The 17253-nt window shown below is 36.5% G+C and overlaps 1 long non-coding RNA gene across 1 annotated transcript; it reads left to right on the forward strand.

Annotated features, from left to right (window-relative positions):
- Window positions 1-6038: 6038 nt before the first annotated feature.
- LOC140431455 (uncharacterized) lies at window positions 6039-15863 on the forward strand. The gene is made up of 3 exons (XR_011949680.1): window positions 6039-6736; window positions 14954-15279; window positions 15727-15863. It is a non-coding gene; the product is annotated as an uncharacterized lncRNA (long non-coding RNA).
- The last annotated feature ends 1390 nt before the right edge of the window (window positions 15864-17253 follow it).

Below are 17253 nucleotides of genomic sequence, written 5' to 3' on the forward strand. Positions count from 1 at the left end.
TGTAAGGGGCGACTAATAGGTAGTAGTCGAAAGGTGAATAGTGTATGTGTGTGTGTGTGTGTGTGTGTGCGTGTGTGGGTGTGTGTGTGTTTGTGCGTGTGTAAGTGTGTGTGTGTATGTATGTGTGTGTCCATTCGGCTCGCAGAGATTAGAATACGGCCGAGGCAAGAAGGCCATGCCTGTCGTAAGAGGCAACTAATGGGTAGGAGTCGAGAGGTGAAAAGTGTTTTTGTGTGTGTGCGTGTGTGCGTGCTTGTGTGTTAGAGTGTGTATGTGTCCGTTCGGCTTGCAGAGATAAGAATACGGCCGAGGCAAGAAGGCCCTGCCTGTCGTAAGTGGCGACTAATTGGTAGGAGTCGAGAGGTGAAGAGTGTATGTGTGTGTGTGCGTGTGTGCGTGTGTGTGTGTGCGTGTGTGAGTGTGTGTGTCCGGTCAGCTCGCAGTGATAAGGACACGGTGGTGACAAGAAGGCCCTGCCTGTCGTAAGCGGCGACTAATGCGTAGGAGTCGAGAGGTGAAGAGTGTATGTGTGTAAGTGCGTGTGTGCGTGTGTGTGCGTGTGTGAGTGTGTGTGTGTGTCCAATCGGCTCGCAGAGATAAGAACACGGCCGTGGCAAGAAGGCCCTGCTTGTCGTAAGAGGCGACTAATGGGTAGGAGTCGAGAGGTGAAGAGTGTATGTGTGTGTGAGTGTGCGTGTGTGTGCGTGTGTGAGTGTGTGTGTGTATTTGTGTGTGTGAGTGTGTGTGTGTCCAGTTGGCTCGCAGAGATAAGAACACGGCCGTGGCAAGAAGGCCCTGCCTGTCGTAAGAGGCGACTAATGGGTAGGAGTCGAGAGGTGAAGAGTGTATGTGTGTGTGAGTGTGCGTGTGTGTGCGTGTGTGAGTGTGTGTGTATTTGTGTGTGTGAGTGTGTGTGTCCAGTCGGCTTGCAGAGATAAGAACACGGCCGTGGCAAGAAGGCCCTGCCTGTCGTAAGAGGCGACTAATGGGTAGGAGTCGAGTGGTGAAGAGTATATATGTGTGTGCGTATGTGCGTGTGTGTGCGTGTGAGAGTGTGTGTGCACGTGTGTGTGTCCGTTTGGCTTGCAGAGATAAGAGCACGACCGAGGCAAGAAGGCCCTGCCTATCGTAAGAGGCGACTAATAGGTAGGAGTCAAGAGGTGAAGAGTGTTTGTGTGTGTGTGCGTGTGTGTGTGAGTATGTGTGTGTGTATGTGTGTGTGTATGTGTGTGTATCCCTTCGGCTCGCAGAGATAAGAATACGTCCGTGGCAAGAAGGCCATGCTTGCTGTGAGGAGCGACTAATGGGTAGGAGTCGAGAGGTGAAGAGTGTATGTGTGTGTGTGTGTGTGTGTGTGTGCAAGTGTGTGTGTGTGTGTGTCCGTACGGCTCGCAGAGATAGGTATACGTCCGTGGCAAGAAGGCCCTGCCTGTCTTAAGAGGCGACTAATAGGTAGGAGTCGAGAGGTGAAGAATGTATGTGTGTGCGTGTGTGCGTGTTTGTGTGTGTGAGTGTATGTGTGTGTGCGTGTGTGCGTGCGTGTGTACGTGTGTGAGTATGTTTGTGTGTGTCCGTTCGTCTTGCAGAGAACACGGCCAAGGCAAGAAGGCCCTGCCTGTCGTAAGAGGCGACTAATAGGTAGGAGTCGAGAGGTGAAGAATGTATGTGTGTGCGTGTGTGCGTGTTTGTGTGTGTGTGAGTGTATGTGTGTGTGCGTGTGTGCGTGCGTGTGTACGTGTGTGAGTATGTGTGTGTGTCCGTTCGTCTTGCAGAGAACACGGCCGAGGCAAGAAGGCCCTGCCTGTCGTAAGAGGTGACTAATGGGTAGGAGTCGAGAGGTGAAGAGTGTATGTGTGTAAGAGTGTGCGTGTGTGCGTGTGTGTGCGTGTGTGAGTGTGTGTGTATTTGTGTGTGTGAGTGTGTGTCCAGTCGGCTTGCAGAGATAAGAACACGGCCGTGGCAAGAAGGCCCTGCCTGTCGTAAGAGGCGACTAATGGGTAGGAGTCGAGTGGTGAAGAGTATATATGTGTGTGCGTATGTGCGTGTGTGTGCGTGTGAGAGTGTGTGTGCACGTGTGTGTGTCCGTTTGGCTTGCAGAGATAAGAGCACGACCGAGGCAAGAAGGCCCTGCCTATCGTAAGAGGCGACTAATAGGTAGGAGTCAAGAGGTGAAGAGTGTTTGTGTGTGTGTGCGTGTGTGTGTGAGTATGTGTGTGTGTATGTGTGTGTGTATGTGTGTGTGTATCCCTTCGGCTCGCAGAGATAAGAATACGTCCGTGGCAAGAAGGCCATGCTTGCTGTGAGGAGCGACTAATGGGTAGGAGTCGAGAGGTGAAGAGTGTATGTGTGTGTGTGTGTGTGTGTGCTAGTGTGTGTGTGTGTGTGTCCGTACGGCTCGCAGAGATAGGTATACGTCCGTGGCAAGAAGGCCCTGCCTGTCTTAAGAGGCGACTAATAGGTAGGAGTCGAGAGGTGAAGAATGTATGTGTGTGCGTGTGTGCGTGTTTGTGTGTGTGAGTGTATGTGTGTGTGCGTGTGTGCGTGCGTGTGTACGTGTGTGAGTATGTTTGTGTGTGTCCGTTCGTCTTGCAGAGAACACGGCCAAGGCAAGAAGGCCCTGCCTGTCGTAAGAGGCGACTAATAGGTAGGAGTCGAGAGGTGAAGAATGTATGTGTGTGCGTGTGTGCGTGTTTGTGTGTGTGTGAGTGTATGTGTGTGTGCGTGTGTGCGTGCGTGTGTACGTGTGTGAGTATGTGTGTGTGTCCGTTCGTCTTGCAGAGAACACGGCCGAGGCAAGAAGGCCCTGCCTGTCGTAAGAGGCGACTAATGGGTAGGAGTCGAGAGGTGAAGAGTGTATGTGTGTGTGAGTGTGCGTGTGTGCGTGTGTGTGCGTGTGTGAGTGTGTGTGTATTTGTGTGTGTGAGTGTGTGTGTCCAGTCGGCTCGCAGAGATGAGAACACGGCCGTGGCAAGAAGGCACTGCCTGTCGTTAAGAGGCGACTAATGGGTAGGAGTCGAGAGGTGAAGAGTGTATGTGTGTGTGTCTGTTTGGCTTGCAGAGATAAGAATACGGCCGAGGCACGAAGGCCCTGCCTCTTGTAAGGGGCGACTAATAAGTAGGAGTCGAGAGGTGAAGGGTGTATGTGTGTATGCGTGTGTGCGTGTGTGTGCGTGTGTGAGTATGTGTGTGTGTTAGTTCGGCTTGCAGAGATAAGAGCAACACCGAGGCAAGAAGGCCCTGCCTATCGTAAGAGGCGACTAATAGGTAGGAGTCGAGAGGTGAAGAGTGTATGTGTGTGTGTGCGTGTGTGCGTGTGTGTGCGTGTGTGCGTGCGTGTGTGTGTAAGTGTGTGTGTGTCCGTTCGGCTTGCAGAGATAAGAATACGGCCGAGGCAAGAAGGCCCTGCCTGTCGTAAGTGGCGACTAATGGGTAGGAGTCGAGAGGTGAAGAGTGTATTTGTGTGTGTGTGTGTGCGTGTGTGTGCGTGTGTGCGTGCGTGTGTGTGTGAGTGTGTGTGTGTCCGTTCGGCTTGCAGAGATAAGAATACGGCCGAGGCAAGAAGGCCCTGCCTGTCGTAAGTGACGACTAATTGTGTAACGATGCTCTGATCGTTTAACAGTTCGAACCGTGGGAGTGTCAATATTTGCGCATCCACTTCTACAACGTGACGGCGTAGTGGGATTCAAACGGCTATTTAAGGCGTGTGAATAGCGGAATTAGACAGTCTTATAGCTAGCGCTCTAGGCTCCCTGACTCGCCGGTGTAGTGAACCTGCGAGCCATTCTGGACAGAGAGAGTTCCGTATTGAGGATCGTACTCTGTCCCTAACCAAGCGGAACCCATCGGTGTTGCGTATTGAGCATTACCGCGGATCTGCACAGAACCAACCGGGACAGAGAGATTTCCGTATTGAGGATCATATTCTGTCCTTAGCCAAGCGGAACCCGTCGGCATTGTGTATTGAACATTGCCATGGGTCTGCACAGCTAAATATTTTGTTTTGCGAGCATATTCGGAGCTTTCGCTGAATTGAAGCGAAAGCGAGTATAAATCTGCGCGCGATCGATTTCCCCCATTTCGTTTCTTATTAGTAGTACTAATTAATTTCTTTTCTTTTATAAACGTTTGCCGAGGACTTCGTTCATCACGGGATCCAGTAGAATTCGTTTTAGTTTCATTCATTGTATAAGTATACAACGTAGAATTCCTTTTATTTTTATTTATTGTAGATATACTAAATTAATAGATTTATTTTTACTTCAAACCTGTGTTTTACTGAGTCTGTCGCCCCGAAAGAGCTACCCGTCTCAAACTGGCGCCCGAGCAAAAATTAATAACATGCCGACAGATAAAGACACAGACTCAGTAACAGGTACGTCCTTAATTATTCTCGTGCATTTCTTAATGTTTACAAAGCTTTAGAGAAATATCAACAGACGGCAATTGGTGTGAAGTAGGCAAGACTATCGCCATTTTTTATGAACTTTTTATGCAATCTCTGAATAACAGTAATTTAAGTATTTGAAGTAAAACAGTCATTTTAATAACTATAAAGAAATCTAACAAAATACAAATAATGTTATCGTTATGCTTAGATGTATAATAAACGAATGATAACAAACTGATTTCCAAACCAGTATTTTTTAGCAGGTATTTTTGTTTACGCGTATCAGTTTGACCTGATCCACAAAAATACTTGGATCAACCACCTCTAGATCTGACAACAACAAACACAAAATAATCGTGTCAACGACGTGACTGAAAACTAAAACATGGCCGCTGACAATGAGCAAACCAGATGCGCGAACAATTCCCGCCGAGTCGAGTGTACCTTCGGGTTGTTCGGTGCTGCCACCACCAAAAAGTGACAAGTGACATTCTGCGCCAGTGCATTCCAGTGTTCCCAAACCTACCGATAAATCGGTAGATGTACCGATTTCGACGTATTTCTACCGATCTACCGACACAGGCTTAAATTCTACCGATTTTTATATTCAGATAGAAATTTTTACTTATTCTTAAATTTGAGAAGAAATATGTAAGAGACAAAACAATTTTTCTTCCGATACGTGTAATTTGCATTGAGCATTTTTGTGTATTCACGTAAACGTGTGAAAACATTCAAAAATTTATTCTTAAATGATACCTAAGCGGTACTTTACAAAGTACACGATGTCATAAAAGCTAATAATGCAATAAATGAATCCAAATCCATTGTGATCCCGACCGCTTGGTTCTGGGAATTTGTCAAGTTAGGAACGGAACAACGCATACCTAGTTAATCTAAGCTTCCGAGTGCACCTCACATAAAAACTCGGTAGTTTGTTTGTTGAATAATATTTCCTTGTAAAAAGGTTTTATACTTGAGTTTTCGTTTCTCGGATAAGTATTCGATTCCTAGTCACAGACTCATTTAAAGATTTAAATTTCAGTCAGTTGAGGTTTGTGAAGTCGTAACTCGTAACGTCGTGTTATTGTATTAGTAGCGTAATTTTTTATTGTACGCGTAACAATAATTTAATAGTTATGTCGTCAAGTTCTGAAAGTGATTCAAACCTAGGTGAAACAAGTAGCAGGTGTCTATTTCAATATTTCATTTAGTTTGAGATTATATTATATGGTTTAAAATAAACATGACAAATAAAGTTTTTTAAGTCCTCTTTTTTTTTTCTCTCGTCTACTTAGTAGAATCCAGACCTTAATATTTATGTAGTATATGTACCCAATATAAATGTGACAACTTCGTATTTCCCACTTCGTTACTGTTGGATGTTACTGCCAACGTGCCAGCAGTGCCAACCTCTCGTTTTAAGTTTAGTATCTCGGTTCTCATTTTTTTATTTTATTAGATTTAGATGAATAAACATATTTTATTTTTTCTTAAATAAACGAATTGCAAAACATTATGAAATTTAAACAAAATAGTATATTTTGAAAAATCTACCGATTTTACACCACAATCTACCGATTTTTTTAACACATTCTACCGATCTTATTTTTTTAAGTTTGGGAACACTGGTGCATTCATTATGCATAACGCCATTTTTTTTAGTTGTAGTTTTATAAAAAGTAAAAACATACATTAGCTCTGGCTTGTTGCCATCTAATTATTATTATTATTGAACTAGTAAATATTGTATTAGCTCTGGCTTATAGCCATCTAATTATCATAAGTGAATGGTGAATAGTCTAAATTAAATAAAGGTGTAACTACAGTAAGTTTCGTGAGTCTTATTTCAATTAATTAAGTATACAGTCCGCTAACCATCGAGGCTTTATTGTGCGTCTCGTACATAAATTATGGTCCATCGACACAGATGTGGAATCCAGAATTTTGGGAGCCCGAAACTGAAGGTAAATTCTCATATTTCCTGAAACATTAAAAAAGGAGCCCGCCAAATTTAGCGTCCAAGCTGAAGTTTGCTGCCATGCCAGGCTGCCAGCTCTAATGTCAATAAATAGAACACGGAACGAAACCGTAAGTAAGACTGCTCTCTTCCCTTTATGACAATCATCGAGCCAAGGAACGCCGAGACACCAACTTGGATTTCTGTGCTCTGTGTTCGCGTTGACATTCACCGTTTCATTACGTCAAAAATTAACAATTTATTGGACATAACCCTATTAAGTAACAAATATTTACTTTGATTTCTGTTTTTAAAAATATAAGTATAGGTATTTGGTCCTATTTTTGTATGTATTGTCTTGTGTGTTATGTTTAATTAATATTTTAAAGGTAATTGTTTACTTTAACGACCGTTTTTCTTTTTTTTATCAGTGTTTCAGAATCTCATAGATACATTTTTATATTAAAAATACTTTGTCACTTAACTTAACAAAGCCTTTAAATATGTCTAAAAAGGATTTGGAAAAACTGATAACAAGGAAAAGGCAAGCGGTAAGCACTATAAGTCGGGTAAAAAGATTTATTAGTGAACATAAAGATGATCCAGAAAGTTCAAAAAAGGATGATCTATTTTCTATTAGAAAAGACATGTTATGTGAATCATTTAAAACTATAACTGATTTAAATACAGAAATTGCTCATTTAGATGAAAATTTTGATGATGATATTGATGACATAGAAGCTGAATATGTAGATCTATTGGCAACCATCCAAGGAGTTACATCCATGAAAAACAATAAAATCACAGTGCCTTTAGTTCATAATATGCCACAGCATCATGCAACCAGTACCACTAAATTACCTTCAATTGAAATTCCCACATTTGATGGGAAAGATTTAACTAAATATAAATCATTTATAGATATATTTACAGCAGTTATAGACAAAAATATAAATTTAAAAAGCGTAGAAAAATTATTTTATCTAAAAAATTATTTAACACATGAAGCCCTCAGCTTAATAAATAATCTGCCATTAGTGAATGATTCATACAATGAAGCTTTACAAATTTTAAATAACAGATACAATAATGAAACTATGATTATTAATTCACATATTTACCAAGTTCTTGATATACCTGCCATGCAAAAAGGAACTGCTAGTTCATTACGAGAATTTATAAGTAAGGTCAAACAACAAATTGGTGCCTTAAAAAATCTTAATCAAGCTGGGATATGCTTTTAGTCTGTATACTGTCTAGAAAAATAGATCAGTTTACGAATAGGTCATATCAAATTGATAGAGATAGTTCAAGTTTACCATCATTAAATGGATTTCTAAAATATCTCGAAAATAGGGCAATGGCTCTTGAAGCCACTAATAGTACATCTGAAACAAAGTTGAAGGAAAATAAACAACTTACACACTTAGTAACCAAATCACAAAGTAATGTTAAATGTCAACACTGTTCCATCAATGGACATAAACTTTATAGTTGCAAAAAATTTAAAGTCCTTTCAGTCAATGAAAGAATTTCCTTTGTTGATAGAAACAAACTATGTTTAAACAGCCATACTGATAAATGTAGGTTAAATTTAAAATGCCAAACCTGTCACAAAGGACACAATTCATTACTGCACTTAGAAAAAGTGGCAGTAAGTTCTAATATTGCTCAATCTAATCAAGATGCAAGCACTTCATCGCAATACGATGCTGTAGTAAATTTTAATTCGATTTATAAAAATCGAGCAAATACAATCTTACCTACTGTAAAGGTAAAGGTTAGAACAGCATCAGGTCACAACTTGATTGTCAGAGGTTTGGTCGATACAGGCTCACAGGTTTCTTTGGTAACAAATAGTTTAGTAAAAAGGTTAAACCTAAAGACATACAATAATTATTTAGATATTGTAGGGATTTCACAAAATAGCACAAGAATCCAAAAGGCAGTTGATTTGAATATAGAATCATGTATATATGACTTCAGTACAAATATAAAATGTTCTGTAGTGGATATAATAACAGGGAATCTACCCAGGTTTAGTTTTAATACATCTAAAATACCAGAATTTGTTCAATTGTCTGATGACACTTTTAATCAAAGCGGTGAAATCAGTCTACTACTAGGAGCTGATGTTGTGTTTAAAATATTTTCTCGCAGAAAAAATAAACTGCCAAGAACTAATACTTCAAAATACTCTTTTAGGTTTTATTGTTAGTGGATCTGTATCAACCAACCAGTTCTCAAATTTAAATATTGTATGCATGCATACAACTTATAGTGATTTAGACACTGCCATCTCTCAATTTTGGGAAATGGAAAAGGTTCCTGAAGTATTCTTAGAATTTACAAGTGATCAGGAAGCTTGTGAGGCTAGTTTTCAAAATTCAATAAAAATAATCGAAAACAAATATCAAGTTAATCTGCCTCTAAAACAAGAAAATATTAATTTAGGTAACTCTTTTGCTGTAGCTCTTAAGAGATTTGAAAACTTAGAGAAAAGGTTTGTTCTAAACCCAACTCTATACTTTGATTATAAAAAATTCATAGATGAATATATTCAACTTGGTCATGCTAAAATTGTTCATTATGATCCAAAAATTTTAAATAATGGCGAGGTTTATTTTATGGCTCACCATCCAGTAATAAGAGAGGATAAGAAGACTACAAAATTAAGAATAGTTTTTGACGGTAGTATTAAATCTAAGAGCAAAAAGTGCTTAAATGATTTTCTATATAATGGTGCTGTTGTACAAAATGAACTATTTGATATATTAATCCTATTTAGAATTTATAAATATATTATATCTACTGATATTAAACAAATGTTTAGAATGATACTTATTCACCCTGAAGACAGAAGATATTTAAATATATTATGGAGAGAACCACATAGTGAGCTAAAGTGTATCCAGTTGCAAACAATAACATATGGGTTACGAAGCTCATCGTTTCTAGCTACTAGATGTTTAGTCGAACTAGCCAATACAGAAGGACAAAATTTTCCTTTGGCAGCTAAAGCATTAATAAATAATACCTATGTAGATGACATCCTAGCAGGAAGTGATACTATAGAAGAAGCAAAGAAACTTAAAAATGAACTAATTTATCTTTTGCAACTAAGGTCATTTTCCTTGCACAAGTGGTGTTCAAACGATCCAAGAATAATAAGTGATATCCCCAAAGAAAATCAACATTTTGATGAAATTGACATAAATAAAATCAACTTTGTTGTAAAAACATTAGGTTTATCATATGATACCATTACTGATAATTTTAAACTGTCATCGCCAAAAATTAATATCAATGACTGTCTAACAAAAAGACAGGTATTAAGCTTTATATCAAAATTTTATGATCCTTTAGGATTAGCAGGTCCAGTGTTAGTCAAAGCAAAAGTTATAATGCAGACAATTTGGCTTCGTAAAATTAAATGGGATGAGGTACTGCCTAATGATTTGCAGGAAATTTGGAAAAATTTTATTACTGGTCTAATAAATATGCCAGTTTTAAAAATTCCAAGAAATTAGCCTTTACTGATGCTGAAAGTATTGAACTTGTAGGGTACTGTGATTCATCAATGCAAGCATATGGAGCAGCACTTTATGCTCGAACTATTTGTAATGACACAGTTAATGTTAATTTAATTTGCTCAAAGTCTAGAATCGTTCCAATAAATAAAAAGTTAACTATACCTAAACTAGAGCTAAATGGTGCCTTGTTGTTAACTAATTTAACTTTTAAAATTCATAATTTGTTAAAAGCAAATATTAAAAAGATTTTTCTTTATTGTGACTCAAATATAGTATTGGCTTGGTTAAAAACCGAACCTGTCAAATTAACTCCTTATGTAGCTAATCGTGTTTTAAAAATTCAAAACATGTCCACAAACTTTAAATGGCTTTATATTAATAGCAAAGAAAACCCAGCAGACTGCCTTTCTAGAGGCTTGGAGCCTAATGATATTGAGTTGCATCCCTTATGGTTTACTGGTCCAAAAATGCTGTTGGACAAAAATTTTGCTCATAATGAGCTACCTGTTCAATTTCCTTATCCAATGCCTGAACAAAAAGTTAGTGTACATGTTATACAAACAAAGGAAAATACATTCTTTAAAAAATACTCCAATATAACTAAACTGCAAAGAATTACAGCATACATTCTATGATTTAAAAATAATTCTCTAAGTAAATTGAAAGGCACAGAAAAATTTTCTGGTAATTTAAATTTGCTAGAGTTAGATAATTCTTTAAAGGTAATTATAAAGTGTCAACAATATTATCATTTTTCTCAGGAAATTAAAGATCTTATATCAAATATAGTTTTAAAATCACCATTAAGTACGCTGTCTCCTTTTGTTGATGGTGATGGGCTTTTAAGAGTAGGTGGTAGATTACATAATTCTAACATCTTATATACTCAAAAGCATCCAATAATTTTGCCAAAGGCTAGTCATGTTACAGATCTCATAATAAGGCATGAACATTTGAAATTACTTCATGCTGGTCCCAGGCAAGTGCTAAGTTCATTAAATTTAAATTATTGGTTAATAAATGGAAACCGAGAAGTAAAAAAAATTACTAAAAAGTGTGTAATATGCTTCAAATTTAAAGCAAAATGTTCTGAACAATTAATGGGATCTCTACCAGAAACAAGAGTTTGTGCTGCTAGAGTATTTCAAAATGTGGGAATAGACTTTTGTGGCCCTTTTCTCGTCAAGCAATCGAGAATAAGAAAATCAATAAGCACAAAAGCCTATATAGCTCTTTTTGTGTGCTTTTCTGTAAAAGCTATCCACATGGAACTATTATCAGACCTTACTACTGAAACTTTTTTAGCAGCATTTAAGCGCTTTATTTCTCGCCGTGGGAAGCCTTTGAACGTATATTGTGATAATGGATCCACGTTCAAGGGTGCTAACAATCAAATTAATAACTTTTATAATCAATCAGTAAAAATAGAAAATGTCGGTTTAAATGAAAAAATTAAATTTAGTTTTATTCCCAGTTAATCCCCAGTTTTTGGTGGTTTGTGGGAGGCTGGAGTAAAAAGTGCCAAATACCACATAAAAAGAGTCATGGGCACAAATGAGCTCACATATGAGCAATTTAATACATTAATTGTACAAGTGGAAGGTATCTTGAATTCAAGACCACTTATGGCTATGTCACAAGATCCAACAAATCTGGAATATTTAACACCAGGACATTTTCTTATAGGAGCCCCCATAACCAGCTTTCCAGAACCTGATATTACCGAAGTTCCAAAAAATCGTATAAAATTTTGGAATCTCTGTACTCAAATGCAACAGCACTTTTGGAAAAAGTGGCATCAAGACTATTTAACACAGTTGCAAAATAGGCCAAAATGGAAAAATAAACTACCTAATTTAAAGGAAGATATGTTAGTCTTACTAAAAGAAGACAATATTCCATCATTTAAATGGGCACTTGCACGTATCACCAAGGTTATCCCTGGAAAGGATAAAATGGTTAGGGTTGTTGAAGTTAAAACCAAAAATGGGACCTATGTAAGATCAGTCACAAAGGTGGCAGTATTGCCATTCTATGAATAATTGTAAATAATGTAAATAAAATTAATTTAGTGTAAGAAGTAGTATAACTAGTATTTTAGATAGTAGCTATATTTGTAAGATTTCACATGAAATGCTCTGGCCCCCAGCATGTTGGAAACAATATCCAACACCTATGCAAAATTATTGGGACGCTTTGTAGGTTCGGGTGTGTTCGGTCGGAAGTGACAGTGTTTCTCCCTGCCACCACCAAAAAGTGACAAGTGACATTCTGCGCCAGTGCATTCATTACGCATAACGCCATTTTTTTTAGTTGTAGTTTTATAAAAAGTAAAAACATACATTAGCTCTGGCTTGTTGCCATCTAATTATTATTATTATTGAACTAGTAAATATTGTATTAGCTCTGGCTTATAGCCATCTAATTATCATAAGTGAATGGTGAATAGTCTAAATTAAATAAAGGTGTAACTACAGTAAGTTTCGTGAGTCTTATTTCAATTAATTAAGTATACAGTCCGCTAACCATCGAGGCTTTATTGTGCGTCTCGTACAATGATATCTGTCTCTTCGTTTAATATCTCTTGTGTCAATGTAGTTAAAGATATGAGTAGACTGAATGCTCGTGAAGTAGAGCAGTTAAATAATGTTATCAAATCATTCTCTTCTATCTCTTCGAAAAATAAGTTGGGTAAAACTCATCTCATCGAACATCACATTGATGTGGGTTCGTCCAAGCCCTTCAGGCAATATCAATATCCCTTGACTCAAGCCTGGCATGAAAGCCTAGTAAAGGAGGTAGATGAAATGCTAAAGTTAGGTATTATTGAGCCCAGTACTTCTTCTTTTTGTAGCCTTTTGTGGTTGACAAAAAAGAAAGACTGGACTTTTCGTGTCTGTTTTGACGGACGTAAACTTAACAGTATAACCATGAACAGAGATGCGTATCCTATACCTCGTATAGATATCATCCTGAGTAAGTTACAAAACGCTAAATTCATTTCATCTATTGAGTTGAAGAAAGCATTTTTACAGATTCCACTGAGCGAAGGGAGTAAGAAGCTCACTGCTTTTGCAGTCAATGGAAAAGGATTGTATCAGTTCACTACAATGCCTTTTGGTCTTGTGTCTGCTCCGCAGACTATGTGTCGGTTAATGGATTTGGTAATTGGTCCTGCTTGAGATCCTTTTTGTCAGTATTATCTTGATGATATTCCTGTTATTACTCCTGATTTTGAAACTCATATCTCTGTATTGCAGCAGTTGTTTCAGCGTTTAAAAGATGCAAATTTGACTATTAACTTAGATAAAAGTAGCTTTTGTCGTGAGTCTATTAAGTTTTTGGGATATGTTGTAGATTCACATGGTCTCCATACTGATCCTGATAAGGTATCGGCTATTCGTGATTTTCCAGTGCCTAAAAATACCACTCAAGTCCGTCGATTGTTAGGAATGGTGGTTTATTACAAAAAATTTGTCAAGTCTTATTCTACCTTGTTGTCCCCTATCACTGATCTACTTCAAAATAGGAAAAAGGGACAAAATATTGTGTGGACTCCTGAAGCTAATGAAGCTTTCATTAAAATCAAGGAGGCTCTCACAAATTCCCCAGTTATGGTAGCACCGGATTTCTCTAAGCCTTTCTATTTGATGACTGATTGTTCAAACACAGCATCTGGTGGGGTACTCTATCAAATTGTTGATGGAGAAGAACACCCTATAGCCTACACCAGCAGGAAATTAAATAAAGTCCAGAAAAATTATACTACAACTGAAAAGGAGTTGTTAGCTATAATTACAGGTATTGAACATTTTAGATGTTTTCTTGAAGGTCGTTCGTTTACGGTCATAACTGACCACAGTAGTTTGGTGTGGTTACAAAGTATGAAGAACCCATCTCCTCGTTTGGCTAGGTGGATTTTAAAATTGGCACAATACGATTATAAAATTGTTCATCGTAAAGCTTCAGGTGTAGTAGTCGCTGATGCACTCTCTAGAACTTATGATATTAATTTGTTAGACTTATCTTCCTTACAACCAGATGACTGGTATCGGAAAATGTTGTATGATGTACAGAATGTACCAGGTAAATTTCCTGATTTTAAAGTTGAACATGGTGTTTTGTATAAACATGTCTTAAGTTCCATGGATGCCCTTACTGGAATGTCGGATTGGAAGATAGTCGTTCCAACTCCTAATAGAGCAGAGGTTTTGGCCACCTTTCATGACCATCCTGCGGCAGCTCATTTGGTTTTTACAAAACTTTGCGTCGAATATCTGAACTTTATTACTGGCCTAAGATGCGTCAAACTGTACGTAGCTATATTGCCTAAATGCAAAATCTGTGCTACATGCAAACCAACAAATCTTCCTCAACCAGGTTTAATGGGTAGTTATCTACAGATTGATTTCCATTTCACTTCTACCTTAGATCTCATTGGTCCGTACCCTAGGTCTTATAAAGGTTCCCAATATGCTTTAGTAGTTGTTGATTATTTTACTAAATTTCAGCCACGATTCAGTGCATTGAAGCTAGCCCGAATCCTCACTTGAGATTTAGTGTCTCTTTGGCTATTTAAATTTGTTCCTCTGAGCTTAGCCATATCTTTAGTATTTTGCATCACCTCTCTTCCAGTGCTTCTGAAATTTGTAAGCTATACGCTTCCTAAAATCCAATACTCCCGAAGTATAGAGGTTTCAATTGGCTAGACCCAACGTGTGGCGTCTGTTCCACTTCTGGCTTAAAAAAAAATATATCTCCTTTAACTTTTGGTTTTGATCTTGGGTTGTTATGGTTTTCACTAGTTGTGCTTTTAGATTTTCATTTTAACATTTAGTTTTTGTACTTCAAAATTTTTTTTTATGTCTATACCTTAAATCAACTTGTTTTGCTATATTCTGTGTAGACTGAATAAATTGCTTTGGTTTTGATTGGTTAAATAACTATTTTAGATTAATAATAAATAAATTAAAATTTAAATAACTTAAAGTTAACTATTTCACATATTTTACAAGTCCGGAGTAGTCAATAAGTTGAGTCACTACCTCGAAATAACAGTTTTTGAAATTTTAGGTTCCTTTGGGAGTTGTAGCAGTATATTTTATTGGATTTCACGACTGGACCAAAACAAGTAAACATTACTGGTATAGGTATCCCTTCAGAATATTAGTGAACTCATATCCATGAGTTTCTTTCTCATAGATATATGGTCACCAAATAGCCAGTTGGGATCATATCACAAAATTATATACAATGGAGAATCATGATAATGATTACAAAATGTGCAATAAACTCACTGAAGCGCATGTAAAAAATTAAAAAAAAAATGAAAGTTTCATTCGCAGCACAAATATTCAGTGGAAGAGTTGCTGCAGCAATGAAGATGTTAGCAACACACAGTAAGTATATACTACTAGTAAAAGCAAGTCACTTAACGAAAAAATTAGGTATTAAAAGATAATTTACAATAAAATATATCCTTAAATGTTACATTTCCAGTAACATATGGTCTGAATTATTTTTAAAAGATTATTTGAATAGCTCCCTGTGTAAGCGTCAATTTTAAAATTTTTCAGGAAGCAAACAATAATCGTATTTAACAATTGTTTTTGAAAATATCAATTTCTTTTTTTTTTTTGTTTTGCACATTTTATGCATTTTCAATATTGTATTAAAAAGAAAATATTTTTAGAACACTATAGGTTAGTGCATTAGAATTATTTTTTTATTATAAGACCACTGGTTAATAAATGGTGTTTGCAACATTCTTTTTATAAACATTAATAAAACATTCATTCTTGTTATACTCTGTAAAAACGTGTTAATTTTGTACTTGTCTATTTTAGGTTCTGATATGCAAAAGGAAGCCCTTCACACTGCAGAGTTTATTTTATTTATGGACAAAGTTTTTGACAGTGTGAATGGAGCAAAAGTGTTACCGGAAAGGGGAAAAGGACTAAGAGTAGCCGTTACTAATAGATCGGAACATGAACATTTTTGGACAGAAGCAATAAAAGTATTTGAAACATTCAAATTTATAAATAGTAATCGTCAACCTCCTTCTGTAAAGAACTGGATTCACACTATCAAAGCTCTAAAATATTTGTGGAACAAATTGAATAAAGATAGATTTAAATTTTTAGCAATAAGAAATTTAAATCAAGATCCTCTAGAGAACTTCTTTGGATCCATTAGGTCTCATGGTATTAGGAATATCAATCCATCTTGCTATTCTTTTGTAAATTCTTTTAAATCATTGATAATAAATAATTATGAAGCATCACATTCAACTTCAGCATTCAACTTCATTTTCAAATTTAAAAGCTTTTTTAACAAAAACTCATGAACCAGTTAGTGATGCTAAAAATATAATAATTCTAAATCAAATAAACAATTTTCCAAATTTAAATGACATTGAAAAAGGTAAATTAACATATATATCTGGATATGTAGCAAAAAAATTATTAAAAAAAATCAAAAGATGTAAAATATGCAGGGCAGACCTAGTTGGAAAAAAAGAAGATCTGAGTACATATAGCAGAATCTAGATTTATTGATGCAAGAGCATATTGCTGCAATGCATTGTTATATCCAAACTCTTCATATAATCAGTTAGTCATTAAATCAATACAGATTTTAATGGTAATAATACCTCAGATTTGTACAATTAAAGATATTAAATTTAATTTAGTATATCAATTAACAACTCAATTGGAATTTTGTTATGTCTTTAATTGTACGAATCCCAATATGTTGCAATTGTTTGCTGAATTTTTATGTTCTTTTCATATTTTTACTTGATGTGCAAATATTAACAAAATATTAAAAGGAAAGACAGCAAAAAGAACATATGCAGGCAGTATAAATCAATTGGCGCAAAAAAAATATTTAAAGTTGATTTCATTTAATCGAATGAACTATCTTATATTAAAGTCGTCCCAGGAACGCAACTTACCAATATTGGCAATATCATTTTAAAAGTCTTCTACTCTAAAATGTATAATATGGGTCTGAATTGTCAATATGATTGAGTCAGATAAAATTAAATTATTAGAAGAATTTTTTTCACTAAGTAACAAAAACAAAATTTGTATTTTGAGAACAATTTCCGAAGTGGAAATTGAAACGTCAATAAACTTATTTTTAACTTTATTGTGGCTTATTTCCCAACAAAATATTAATTAGTATTTCAAGTCTCACAAGATTAATTTTTCTATGATAAAATAACAGTGGTTTATTTGTGAGCCTAGATATATGAACTCCCTTACTCCTTCGAAAGTATATTTTCCAACCATTAGATCTTCAGGTTTTTCTACTTGATTATTATTTGTGACCTTCATATACTCTTCATGTATATCATATATCTATTAGTG

Source organism: Diabrotica undecimpunctata, unplaced genomic scaffold (genome assembly GCF_040954645.1).
Source record: "Diabrotica undecimpunctata isolate CICGRU unplaced genomic scaffold, icDiaUnde3 ctg00000964.1, whole genome shotgun sequence".
NCBI classification, from domain to species: Eukaryota; Metazoa; Arthropoda; class Insecta; order Coleoptera; family Chrysomelidae; genus Diabrotica; species Diabrotica undecimpunctata.